General features: G+C 40.3%; 1 long non-coding RNA gene across 1 annotated transcript in view; it reads left to right on the top strand.

Annotated features, from left to right (window-relative positions):
- Positions 1 to 322: 322 nt before the first annotated feature.
- LOC138965599 (uncharacterized) overlaps positions 323 to 11,479 on the top strand; it is an 18,948-nt gene continuing 7,791 nt past the window's right edge. The window contains exon 1 of the long non-coding RNA XR_011455483.1: positions 323 to 435. This is a non-coding gene — a long non-coding RNA (uncharacterized lncRNA). The remainder of the gene's footprint in view (positions 436 to 11,479) is intronic.

The following is an 11,479-nucleotide window of genomic DNA, read 5'->3' as shown; positions in this document are numbered from 1 at the left end:
TTCAATAGGGAGACCACGACTCTATATACAGGTCTCTATGTGTGAATAAACTTCGCTTCAATCTTTTGTCGACTCTGATGGTTCGAGTGGACAATGCGAGAATCAGTCCTTGAATGTGTGTGAAAGTGTCACACCTATCGTATCACTCTGCTCCTGTTTTGTTTTCTTTCACACACATTTTCCCTTCTTTTTTGACGGGTTTCTGGACAGCAAACTCTAAAACAAAATCTTTTCATCACAAAAGCGATCTTTGGAATTGACTGACGTAGTCCGGAAGAATTCATGCATCCACTTACGTCACGTATTCGACGTCATCACTTCGCATACCTTATGGTCTCGGTATTTCGTTGGCCTTCATATTTTCTACTTGTGAAATGACCCTCAAAGCTAACCGAGACTAGTTGAGGCTGTATCAATGCGCCTCGCCAGCAGGTTGTTAATGGATTTTTTAGCGAGTGGTTATCGACAATGACCGGTAATTTTTAATGAGTTGGGGCATTCTGACCAATCACAGGATCTGTTTCATTAAAACGCAAACTTGATTGAATTACAATACATGATAAAGAAGGATTCTTTGTGCCCGGCTACGGGCTACAGTTGAAGATGGAAGTTCACCAAAAATTGGGACCATACTAACAAAAATACGGTGGGTGCAATAGGCGCCCCGGCCCCATTTTTTGAGCAAACGCCACCCAACTTCGGGCCGCTTTGGACTGGTAGAAATTCTGTAGTTTCCAAGACTTGGTGTGTGTGGTTGTTCAAGACTATGGATAAAGCTCGCATAAGAAGATTACGTCACGGTCAAAAGTCTTTGACATCAATTAATGCATCATGACGTCATGCCTCCCTGTAGTCTTTTTCTCTCGCGCGGTGTGTGTGTGTGTGTGTGTGTGTGTGTGTGTGTGTGTGTGTGTGTGTGTGTGTGTGTGTTCATTTTGTGCACATGTGTTAGTGTTAGTCACGGTTAGTGTGTGTGTGTGTGTGTGTGTGTGTGTGTGTGTGTGTGTGTGTGTGTGTGTGTGTGTGTGTGTGTGTGTGCATGAGTCTGTACTCGTGTGTGTATGTAATAATAATAATAATACAGATAGCTTATAATTATAGCGCCGCTTCACAAATTTAACTATGCTCTTATCGCTGTACATCGAGATATAACAATTTCAATAATATAAATACAAAGATGATATTATTATAATACACATTTACAAATATCACTCACGTGCATACATCCTCGTGCACACCACGCGCATACACACTCCCACTCATTAGCAAGTGCTTCCATCCCCCTGCCACTGAGATGTTCATATACCCCCTGGACAAGCTCACACCATGTCCGTCTCCTCTCTAGACTGTACATACACTCAGCAAGAAAAAGAAAGACTAAATGCAAATTTCATACACAACCCTATGGCTCAATCAAAACTGAAGCAACTATACAAAGAAAAGACACATTCAAACAACGAATCTAACTTCACCTCTAACAGTCTATAAAGATGGCAAGGACAATTTACAAGGATTCGCGAAAAAGGTGTGTTTTAAGGGAACTGCGGAAAGAGTCCTTAGAAGCAGAATGGCGAACGGAGGAAGGGAGAGAATTCCAGACAATGGCAGCCGCAGAAGCAAACGAGCGATCTCCAAAAGAAGGCAAACTTCGCTCGAGAGTTTCCAGTTTGCGACTGTCAGCGCGTGAGCGGAGGTTGTAGTCAGAGGGATTGTCATATGTGACGAGCAGTTCCTTGAGGTATTTAGGGCCATCTTCAAATTTGGCAGAGAAACAGATACAAGCAAGCTTGTATCTGATACGAGCGGACACGGGAAGCCAATGAAGGGAACGAAGAAGTGGTGTGACATGATCAAACTTCTTAGAACGATATATCAATTTGGCGGCAGAGTTTTGTACCTTTTGGAGTGACTCGACAAGTTTTTGATCACAGCCATAGAACAGGCTGTTGCAATAGTCTATTCTGGATAGAACTAGAGAACAGGCTAGAGTTTGAGCGGCTTGGGGGGTAAGATAGTGGCGGATAGAACTGATTTTCCTTAAGTTACTGTACGCAATTGTGCGGATGTTTTGGACGTGCTGGGAAAGGTTGAGGAAGTGGTCGAAGGTAACGCCAAGATTAGTCACAGAAGAGACAAAGTTGACGTCGCTATCGCCGACATGAATGCTAGAAGGCAAAGAATTTTCAGGGAAAGATCTGTACTGGGACCTGACAAGCATGGATTCAGTTTTCGAGTCGTTTAGCTGTAGTTTGTTAGCCGTCATCCACGCCTTTACAGCAACAACACAGTCTTCCATTTCACTCACTCCATTTCATGTGTGTGTGTGTGTGTGTGTGTGTGTGTGTGTGTGTGTGTGTGTGTGTGTGTGTGTAAGAAAGAATGAGAGAGAGGGAGAAAGAGTGTGTGTGTGTGTGTGTGTGTGTGTGTGTGTGTGAATGTGTGTGTGCATGAGTTTGTGTGTATGTTTGTGTGTGTATGAGTGTGTATGTGTTTGTTTGTAAAGGTGTGTGTGTCCGTCTGTCTATGTGCGTATTTGTTTGTTTGTTTGCTTAACGCCCAGCCGACCCCGAAGGGCCATAATTATCAGGGCGGTGCTGCTTTGAGATATAACGTGCGCCACACACAAGGCAGAAGTCGCAGCACAGGCTTCATGTATCACCCAGTCACATTACTCTGACACCGGACCAACCAGTCCTAGCATGCACTAACCCCATAATACCAGACGCCAGGCGGAGCAGCCACTAGATTGCCAATGTTAAAGTCTTAGGTATGACCCGGCCTGGGTTCTAACCCACGACCTCCCGATCACGGGGCGGACGCCTTACCACTAGGCCAACCGTGTATGTGCGTATGAGTGTGTGTTTTGTGTGTATGAGATTTGTGTGAGTCAATGTGTGTGTGTGTGTGTGTGTGCGTGTGTGTGTGTCTGTGGGTGTGTGCGTGCGTACATGCGTGCGTATGTACATGTGTGTGTGTGTGTGTGTGTGTGTGTGTGTGTGTGTGTGTGTGGGTGTGTGTCTGTTTGTATAAGAGAGAAAGAGAGAGAGAAAGAGAGAGAGAGAGTGGGTGGGTGGGTGTGTGTTTGTGCGTGTGCGTAAGTGTATGTGTGTGTATGTGTGTTTATTTGTAAAGGTGTGTATGTCCGTCTGTCTATATGTGCGTATGGGGGTGTGTTTTGTGTATGAAGTGTGTGTGAGAGAGTGAGTGAGTGCGTGTGAGTGAGTGTGTATGTGTGTACGTGTGTAACTTGGGGTATGTGTGTGTGTGTGTGTGTGTGTGTGTGTGTGTGTGTGTGTGTGTGTGTGTTCGTGTCTGTTCGTGTGTGTGTGTGTTTGAGAGAGAGAGAGAGAGAGAGAGAGAGAGAGAGAGAGAGAGAGAGAGAACTCAGAACTCAGAACTTTATTACATAAGGATAAAGGTTTTAGGCTTAGCCTAATCTTCCAACCTGTCCTTGGAACATACTACAGAGAATAATTGTAAATGAAAGCAAAGACTGCGCACATACACACACACACATCCACACACACACCCTCGTTTACACACACACGCACACACAAGCTCACACACACTTACACAGAGAGAGAGAGAGAGAGAGAGAGAGAGAGAGAGAGAGAGAGAGAGAGAGAGAGAGAGAGAGAGAGAGAGAGAGAGAGAGAGAGAGAGAGAGAGAGAGAGAGAGAGAGAGAGAGGTTTGTCTTTCGCTGGGGTATGCAGTGCCTTGGCGTTGCACATCTACTTAATTTATTTTTTAATTTAACATTTGTTTTACAAATGTGACCATGGTCTTTCAAACATACAGTGACATTAAACATTGTTATGTTAAAACAAGTCGCGTAAGGCGAAAATACAACATTTAGTCAAGTAGCTGTCGAACTCACAGAATGAAACTGAACGCAATGCAACGCAGCAAGACCGTATACTCGTAGCATCGTCAGTCCACCGCTCACGGCATAGGCAGTGAAATTGACAAGAAGAGCGGGGTAGTAGTTGCGCTGAGAAGGATAGCCTCAACTTTCACGAAAAGCCGGATATGACGTCATCAAAGACATTTATCAAAAAAATGAAAAACACGTCTGGGGATATCATACCCAGGAACTCTCATGTCAAATTTCATAAAGATCGGTCCAGTAGTTTGGTCTGAATCGCTCTACACACACACACACACAGACAGACAGACACACACACACACGCACGCACATACACCACGACCCTCGTCTCGATTCCCCCCTCTACGTTAAAACATTTAGTCAAAACTTGACTAAATGTAAAAAGAAGAAAACAAGTCGCGTAAGGCGAAAATACAACATTTAGTCAAGTAGCTGTCGAACTCACAGAATGAAACTGAACGCAATGCAATTTTTCAGCAAGACCGTATACTTGTAGCATCGTCAGTCCACCGCTCATGGCAAAGGCAGTGAAATTGACAAGAAGAGCGGGGTAGTAGTTGCGCTAAGAAGGATAGCACGCTTTTCTGTACCTCTCTTCCTTTTATCTTTCTGAGCGTGTTTTTAATCCAAACATATCATATCTATATGTTTTTGGAATCAGGAACCGACAAGGAATAAGATGAAAGTGTTTTTAAATTGATTTGGACAATTTAATTTTAATAATAATTTTTATATTTTTAATTTTCAGAGCTTGTTTTTAATCCGAATATAACATATTTATATGTTTTTGGAATCAGAAAATGATGGAAAATAAGATGAACGTAAATTTGAATCTTTTTGTAAAAAAAATATTTTTTTTACAATTTTCAGATTTAATTAATTAATTAATTTTTGAGCCACCAAGCTGAAATGCAATACCGAAGTCCGGGCTTTGTCGAAGATTACTTGACCAAAATTTCAACCAATTTGGTTGAAAAATTAGGGCGTGACAGTGCCGCCTCAACTTTCACAAAAAGCCGGATATGACGTCATCAAAGACATTTATCAAAAAAATGAAAAAAACTTTCGGGGATATCATACTCAGGAACTCTCATGTCAAATTTCATAAAGATCGGTCCAGTAGTTTGGTCTGAATCGCTCTACACACACACACGCACATACAGACACACACACATACACCACGACCCTCGTTTCGATCCCCCCTCTACGTTAAAACATTTAGTCAAAACTTGACTAAATGTAAAAAAGAAAAGCTTTTGTGCACAAATCAGAAAATACATTGTACATTTTACCTACAGGCCAAACAGTGTCTGTGGCAAAGGACCCAGCAAGTTGCACTGATCTATATTTTTAGATCAGTGGCAAGTTGTCAAGAACAGGCGCTTGCATTTGGATGTGTCCACTGATAGTAGGTTTGGTTGTGATCAATCAGAATAATGTGAGAATAAAAATGTATGACAGTTTGGTATGATGACATGTAATTCACATAATTATGCTGAAATGTGATATTATACATGATATAATATTATTATGGCTGTTGCCATGACCATGAACCCCAAGAAAGGTTTAATGTTATGTAAATCAAAATACCAAAATCAAGCACCTATTAATCTGGTCTACGGCGCGGGAAGATTGAGGCCTTCGTAAACGTTCAACGTTGGCCAATAATGATTTTAACAATGTTGTGTCGTTTTGTATTATGTTTTATTTTGTTGATCAATTGATAAATATGTCTTCCCAACATATCACAAATCAAACAGAAATAAAGTCGTAGAGAACAACAATAATTATTGTTGCAGTCAAAACCTTGCAAGGCCTCAACCGTTCTCACGAGATCAGTTACTTTTTTTCTCTCTCTCTCTCTGTCTGTATGTATGTCTTTGTCTGTGTCTCCCTCTGAGTCTCTCCGCTTCTGTCTTTCTATGTCTGTCTCTGTCTATGTGTGTGTGTGTGTGTGTGTGTCTCTCTCTCTCTCTCACTCTCGCTTTCTCTCTCTCTCTCATCTGACTCTTGGCACACAGGTCAAAGCAGAGGTTAACTTGAGTGCACGTGTACCTAGCAGGAGGGGGGTGATTTCTTGAATTAGCTGAGGGCGGTGAACATGTGTCTCAAAGCAGAGGTTAACTTGAGTGCACGTGTACCTAGCAGGAGGGGGGGGGTGATTTCTTGAATTAGCTGAGGGCGGTGAACATGTGTCGTTGTTTGCCGTTGTCATGAGAACAGTTACTTTTGTTTTGTTTCGTTTTTTCCTCCAAAGTTTTGCATTTTCACAACAGGCTTTTCTGTTTCATCTCTCATACATGGTGTCAATTGGAAAAAAAACCCGGAACAAAACAGAAGTAACTTATCTCGTGAGAACGGTAGTGCACTAGGTTTGGGAAAAAAACACGACAGTACCTTATCTCTTTCAACCCGTATGGGGCCCTTCAACATGTGACAGACTGACAAATGCACCGAACCCATTTGGGTCTTCGAGATAATTTTTCCGTGAAAACCTTTTCAGTGCCTCAGGGTCAGCACAGGGTCAGTGTCATAAGAGCCTACATGTATGGCCGGACGAAGCCATGTTAACGGAAGGGATATAAGACCGTTTTCAGCGGATTTTCACACTGCTAAAACCTGACTTTCTTGCAGTTGCTTTGTCTGCAATGCCTTAGAACTCTACAAATAGTTAAGTTTTTCGCGTTTGTGTTGTAATTTGCAAGTAAACATCGTACATAGTAAAGTTAATCGACTTTGCTTCAATTTGTAAAAACTAGGGCATTACCTGATACCAAAAAAATTTATATAAATCCCATGCTGTTTTCAAATACAGCGTTTTGCTATTCACTTCAATATAATAGTAAATAACAATCAAGAAATAACGAAGTCTTTTAACCACAATTTCCCAGATATTTACACTTTTCATTTTGTTTCAATTCACACCACAAAACATACACTTCGCCTTTTGCTATTCAGTCTCAAGTCTAAATAATAATAGTATAAATCATAACTAATTTTCTTCACACCATCATAGACATAATGTTGCCTCACATACATGTTCTTTGTACAATCGTTGGTTTTCACAATAAATATTGCATTACTGTACTTGTCTTCTTTTTCTTTAACAATGTCTTTCCAAAAACAAAACTCAAAGACCACACAAGCTATTGCAACCTACTCCTATCTCTCGTCTCTCTTCCTGGGTACAATAGTACCTAAGACTTACATTCAAATGCTTACATTTCCATGCTACCCACATTGTCAAAATACCAATAATTATCCAAAACAAATGTTAACTACTACCTAACTTCATTTCAGACCCACACCCATTATTATACACACATTTCACATTTAAACCATTAGTCGGCCCCCTGTCGATATTTATCGACTAAGTTCTTTGTACTTAATACATTTAGTATTTTGCCCTCAGAGCATTAAAACTCCCTTGAAAGGATTCGCTATGTTTACATGTTCTGTATCAGCTGAAAGATAAAGAAAAGAAATAAATCAAACGACTAAGATATAGTTGGGTTAGTTTTATAACCCACGCCTATGTAAACCTGCAAAACATGTTCGGTAAAAAAATTCCGATTCGGCACAAAAATCGACAGACTGTCGATTTTGGGAATTGTTCCGAATGGGAGGATGCTCTGATTCCATACAAACACATACAGAGATTCGTGGAAGTGTACATGAGGAAGGTATCTTTACGCTTTCAATGCAAAAACAAAAACAGCAATTAAAGGCTGACATAGTCCTATTTAATTAGCTTAATTACTTCCAGGGCTTTTCCCATCGTTGCGGGGATGTATAAATTAAGCTTCCTGCAAAGTTTTAGGTTTGAAATCCTTACCAATTATGAGAAATAATTAATTCTTTATTGCATTGTTTAGCAACAGTTCTCCAGGACTTGGGCTATTTTTAGACCGTTGACGTCACTTCGTGACGTTTCGTAAACCAAAGATGGCGTTTTAGACTGTTCTGTTTACATTCGACACTATCAACACCACTTTGCAATACTGAAATAATTTTTTCTGTGTTCGAAAGCTACAGCCAATCGTTATTATATCCCCTTAGGTACAGTTTTATAACATTATTGGCACATGTAAACAATATGAATTAATTAATGAACGCTACGAATATGGCAGCCTTTATCTCAGATGTATGTCTCTCAGTTCTGAAATTGTTTTTAACTTAACTCGACCAAGTGCAACGAGTAATATTGCGGGGGGGGGGGGGGGGGGGGGAGACGGAAAAGGGCAAACAGATACACTTACACATCGGAAGCAACACAGATATATCATAGCACGGAATTGACAAAGGAATTGACAAACATACGTCCACACAACAACAAAAACCAAACCAAACAATGTTATCTTAATTATAAAGCCGAAGGTGCGTGTGTCTGTGTGGGAGGAACGACGGGAGCAGAGGAGGAACTCGTGATTAAGGATGTTTTTTCATTACAGGCTTCAACTTATGGTTACGAGACAAACCAAAACAAAGATAAATGAAGCTGGACATTTGAGATGTTTTGGCTATACTGGATAATGTCAGGGGAAGAAGATTAAAATGAAGAAAAAAAGGAGAAAAACACACACTGAAACACGCAAACACACCAACAATCGAACCATCTAAAAACATACAAATAACAACAACAACAAAGAAACGAACACAATTCTTGGAGATTAAATGCATCTGTCAATCCGACCTTAGCATTGTTCATTTGACTTTGGAGTGTGATTTAAACCCATGCTACTTTCAGCCCCTGACTCAGTTTATAAACTCAAATAAAAATATTCTGCCAAATACCCCAAATAAATAATTAAGATATTTTTTAACTTTTAATAAAGACCTTGGGTCTCCTAATCTTATCACTAGACTTTTGCACATGCACCCGCTTGGTGCATGGATATGAAGATATATTACTGAAACTAACGCCATTGCTTTTCATAGCTACTTTATATTTTTATCAGAACATCTTAAGAATAGTTTTTTTTTATATCCAAGTATCTCTTAGTACGACTTTTAATTAGATGAGCGAAAGTGTGCGGGAGATGGGAGGGTGGTGACATACTGTACATAAAGGGAAAGTTTGTGTGCGCGCCTGTGTGTGTTTTTAATGTCGCCAATGTTTTTTACAGAGTGACGTTAAATAAACGATTTTAAGAATTAAGAAACGAACACAAGAACTTATCTAACAGAAGGAACACGTTGTATCTATTTCCGGTTTGAAAAATGCTGTCTCCTTTTTGTATTACCTTTTTAACAAATGATGTTGTTTCTTTTTCAACTCTTTTATTTTGTGTTCTATTTCCCTTTGATGATCGGTTTTGAAAACCGCAAAACAAAACAACGCTGGCGAGATCTAGCAAGTGTCTTCTTGCCCTTAGTTGTTTTTGTTTTTGTTTTCTTATTTTCATTTTAATGAAATTCGACAAAGTAATGCAGCCTTCCCCCCACAGCCTCTCTCTCTCTCTCTCTCTCTCTCTCTCTCTCTCTCTCTCTCTCTCTCTCTCTCTCTCTCTCTCTCTCTCTCTCTCTCTCTCTCTCTCTCTTTCTCTCTCTCTCTCTCTCTCTCTCTCTCTCTCTCTCTCTCTCTCTCTCTCTCTCTCTCTCTCTCTCAAAGTGCTATTTAAAAGACGACTCCGCCTGTGCCTTTTTTGAATCGTATCTTTCAAAACGGAAACAGTATGTGTCCATTAACTGTAAAACTTCGTCAAACGAGTTTGTCAGGAGTGGTGTCCCTCAAGGGTCTGTATTAGGACCTATCTTGTTCTGTATTTATATAAATGACTTACCCCTTCATGTGTCCGATGAAAAAGTTAGATGTGAGTTCTTCGCGGATGACTCTTCTGTTCACACCAGTCAAAAATCTTTGGAATCCGTCAACTCTTCTCTTCAAACAAGTGTGGATGAAATCACTGAGTGGTGCGTTTCTAATGCAATGATCATTCATCCGATTAAAACAAAGAGTATGGTGATAACCACGAGACAAAAACACCAGTTAAGTCCTTTACTATTACAACTGTCAGTTGGCTCAACTCAAGTGCAGCAAGTTAGGGAACATAGACTATTAGGTGTTACCATTGATCAAGAGTTGAAATGGCAAACTCATTTGAGTAATATTTGCAAAGTAGTATCAAAGAATTTGTACCTGTTATCAAAATTAAGGCATTACGCCGATTCTGAAGCACTCAAAATGTTCTATTACGCCCACATAATGCCTCATATAAACTTCGCTTCAACACTTTGGGATAACTGCAGTGACGTTCATTTAAAAAGACTCAATTCCCTGCATCGCCGAGCTGCAAAACTTATTCTGCATGATTTGAATAGGTCCACGGATGATAAACTAAAGCTCCTGAATTTCCTCCCCTTGAAAGATCAGTTGACGTTAAACAAGGCTGTGTTCATGTATACAATTCTAAATGACGACTGTCCTAAATATTTGCAATCACATTTCAAACATGCCACAAAAAGATATGGGTCCCAAAAAATCATCCCTCCTATACCTCGCATAGACCTCTATAAATCGAGCTTAGCCTTCTCGGGAGCTTTTCTCTGGAACTCCTTCCCCCAACAGATAAGAAATGCAACTTCAGTGAAAATGTTTAAGAGACAGTCACGTTCACACATCATTCGTGAATGAAATGTCTTGTTTGATTGTTATTTTGTTGAACATTTTGTACTAGTGTTAACGGATGTGTAGCTGATTTGAGCAACTTAATTCTCAAAATGAAAGGTTTAACTGTGTCAATGTAATTTTGTAATTTTTGAGTTCTCCTTATATAATTCCTTAAATGCACATTGTGTTGCAATCCATACAATGTAATTCTGTATCTTATATGATTGAATTTTTATTTTTTATGTCCGTCTGTCTTTATGTGTTGTATAAAGGACAGGTTGGAAGAATAGGCTTTGCCTAAAACCTTTATCCTTTTGTAATAAAGTTCTGAGTCTGAGTCTGAGTCTGAGTCTGAGTCTCTCTGTCTCTCTGTCTCTCTGTGTCTCTCTCTCTGTCTCTCTGTCTCTCTCTCTGTCTCTGTCTCTCTCCCTCTCTCTCTCTCTCTCTCTCTCTCTCTCTCTCTCTCTCTCTCTCTCTCTCTCTCTCTCTTTGAGAGATTTCCTTTTAAATGCAATGTATGGCTAAGAGCATTGTGTTGTTTTAAATCTACTCTATACCGCTAGATTCACACACATGAACTTGCAATTTCCCTCTATGCAATGCATTTTGTGTACAATAATACGTTCTTACTTCAGTTATCGGTTAAAATGTGGAAGTGTTTTGTTTGTCTTTAGTTATTCCCTCTTTAGGGCGAGGGCTGGATGTAAAAAAGCACATCACTGTTTAATCTATTACCCTCGTTAAATAAAGAATTGTCATTTTCATTGTCTCTCTCTCTCTCTCTCTCTCTCTCTCTCTCTCTCTCTCTCTCTCTCTCTCTCTCACTTTCTCTCTCTCTCTTTCCCCCTCTCTCTCTCTCTATCTCTCTCTCTCTCCCTCCCTCTCTCTCTCTCTCTCCTCCTCTCTCTCTCTCTCCCTCTCCTCTCTCTCTCCCTCTCTCTCCCTCTCTCTCTCTCTCTCTCTCTCTCTCTCTCTCTCTCTC

The sequence above is a fragment of the Littorina saxatilis genome, linkage group LG1 (assembly GCF_037325665.1).
Source record: "Littorina saxatilis isolate snail1 linkage group LG1, US_GU_Lsax_2.0, whole genome shotgun sequence".
NCBI classification, from domain to species: Eukaryota; Metazoa; Mollusca; class Gastropoda; order Littorinimorpha; family Littorinidae; genus Littorina; species Littorina saxatilis.
The sequence above is the reverse complement of the archived record's forward strand: the minus strand, read 5'-3'. Positions and strand labels throughout refer to the sequence as shown.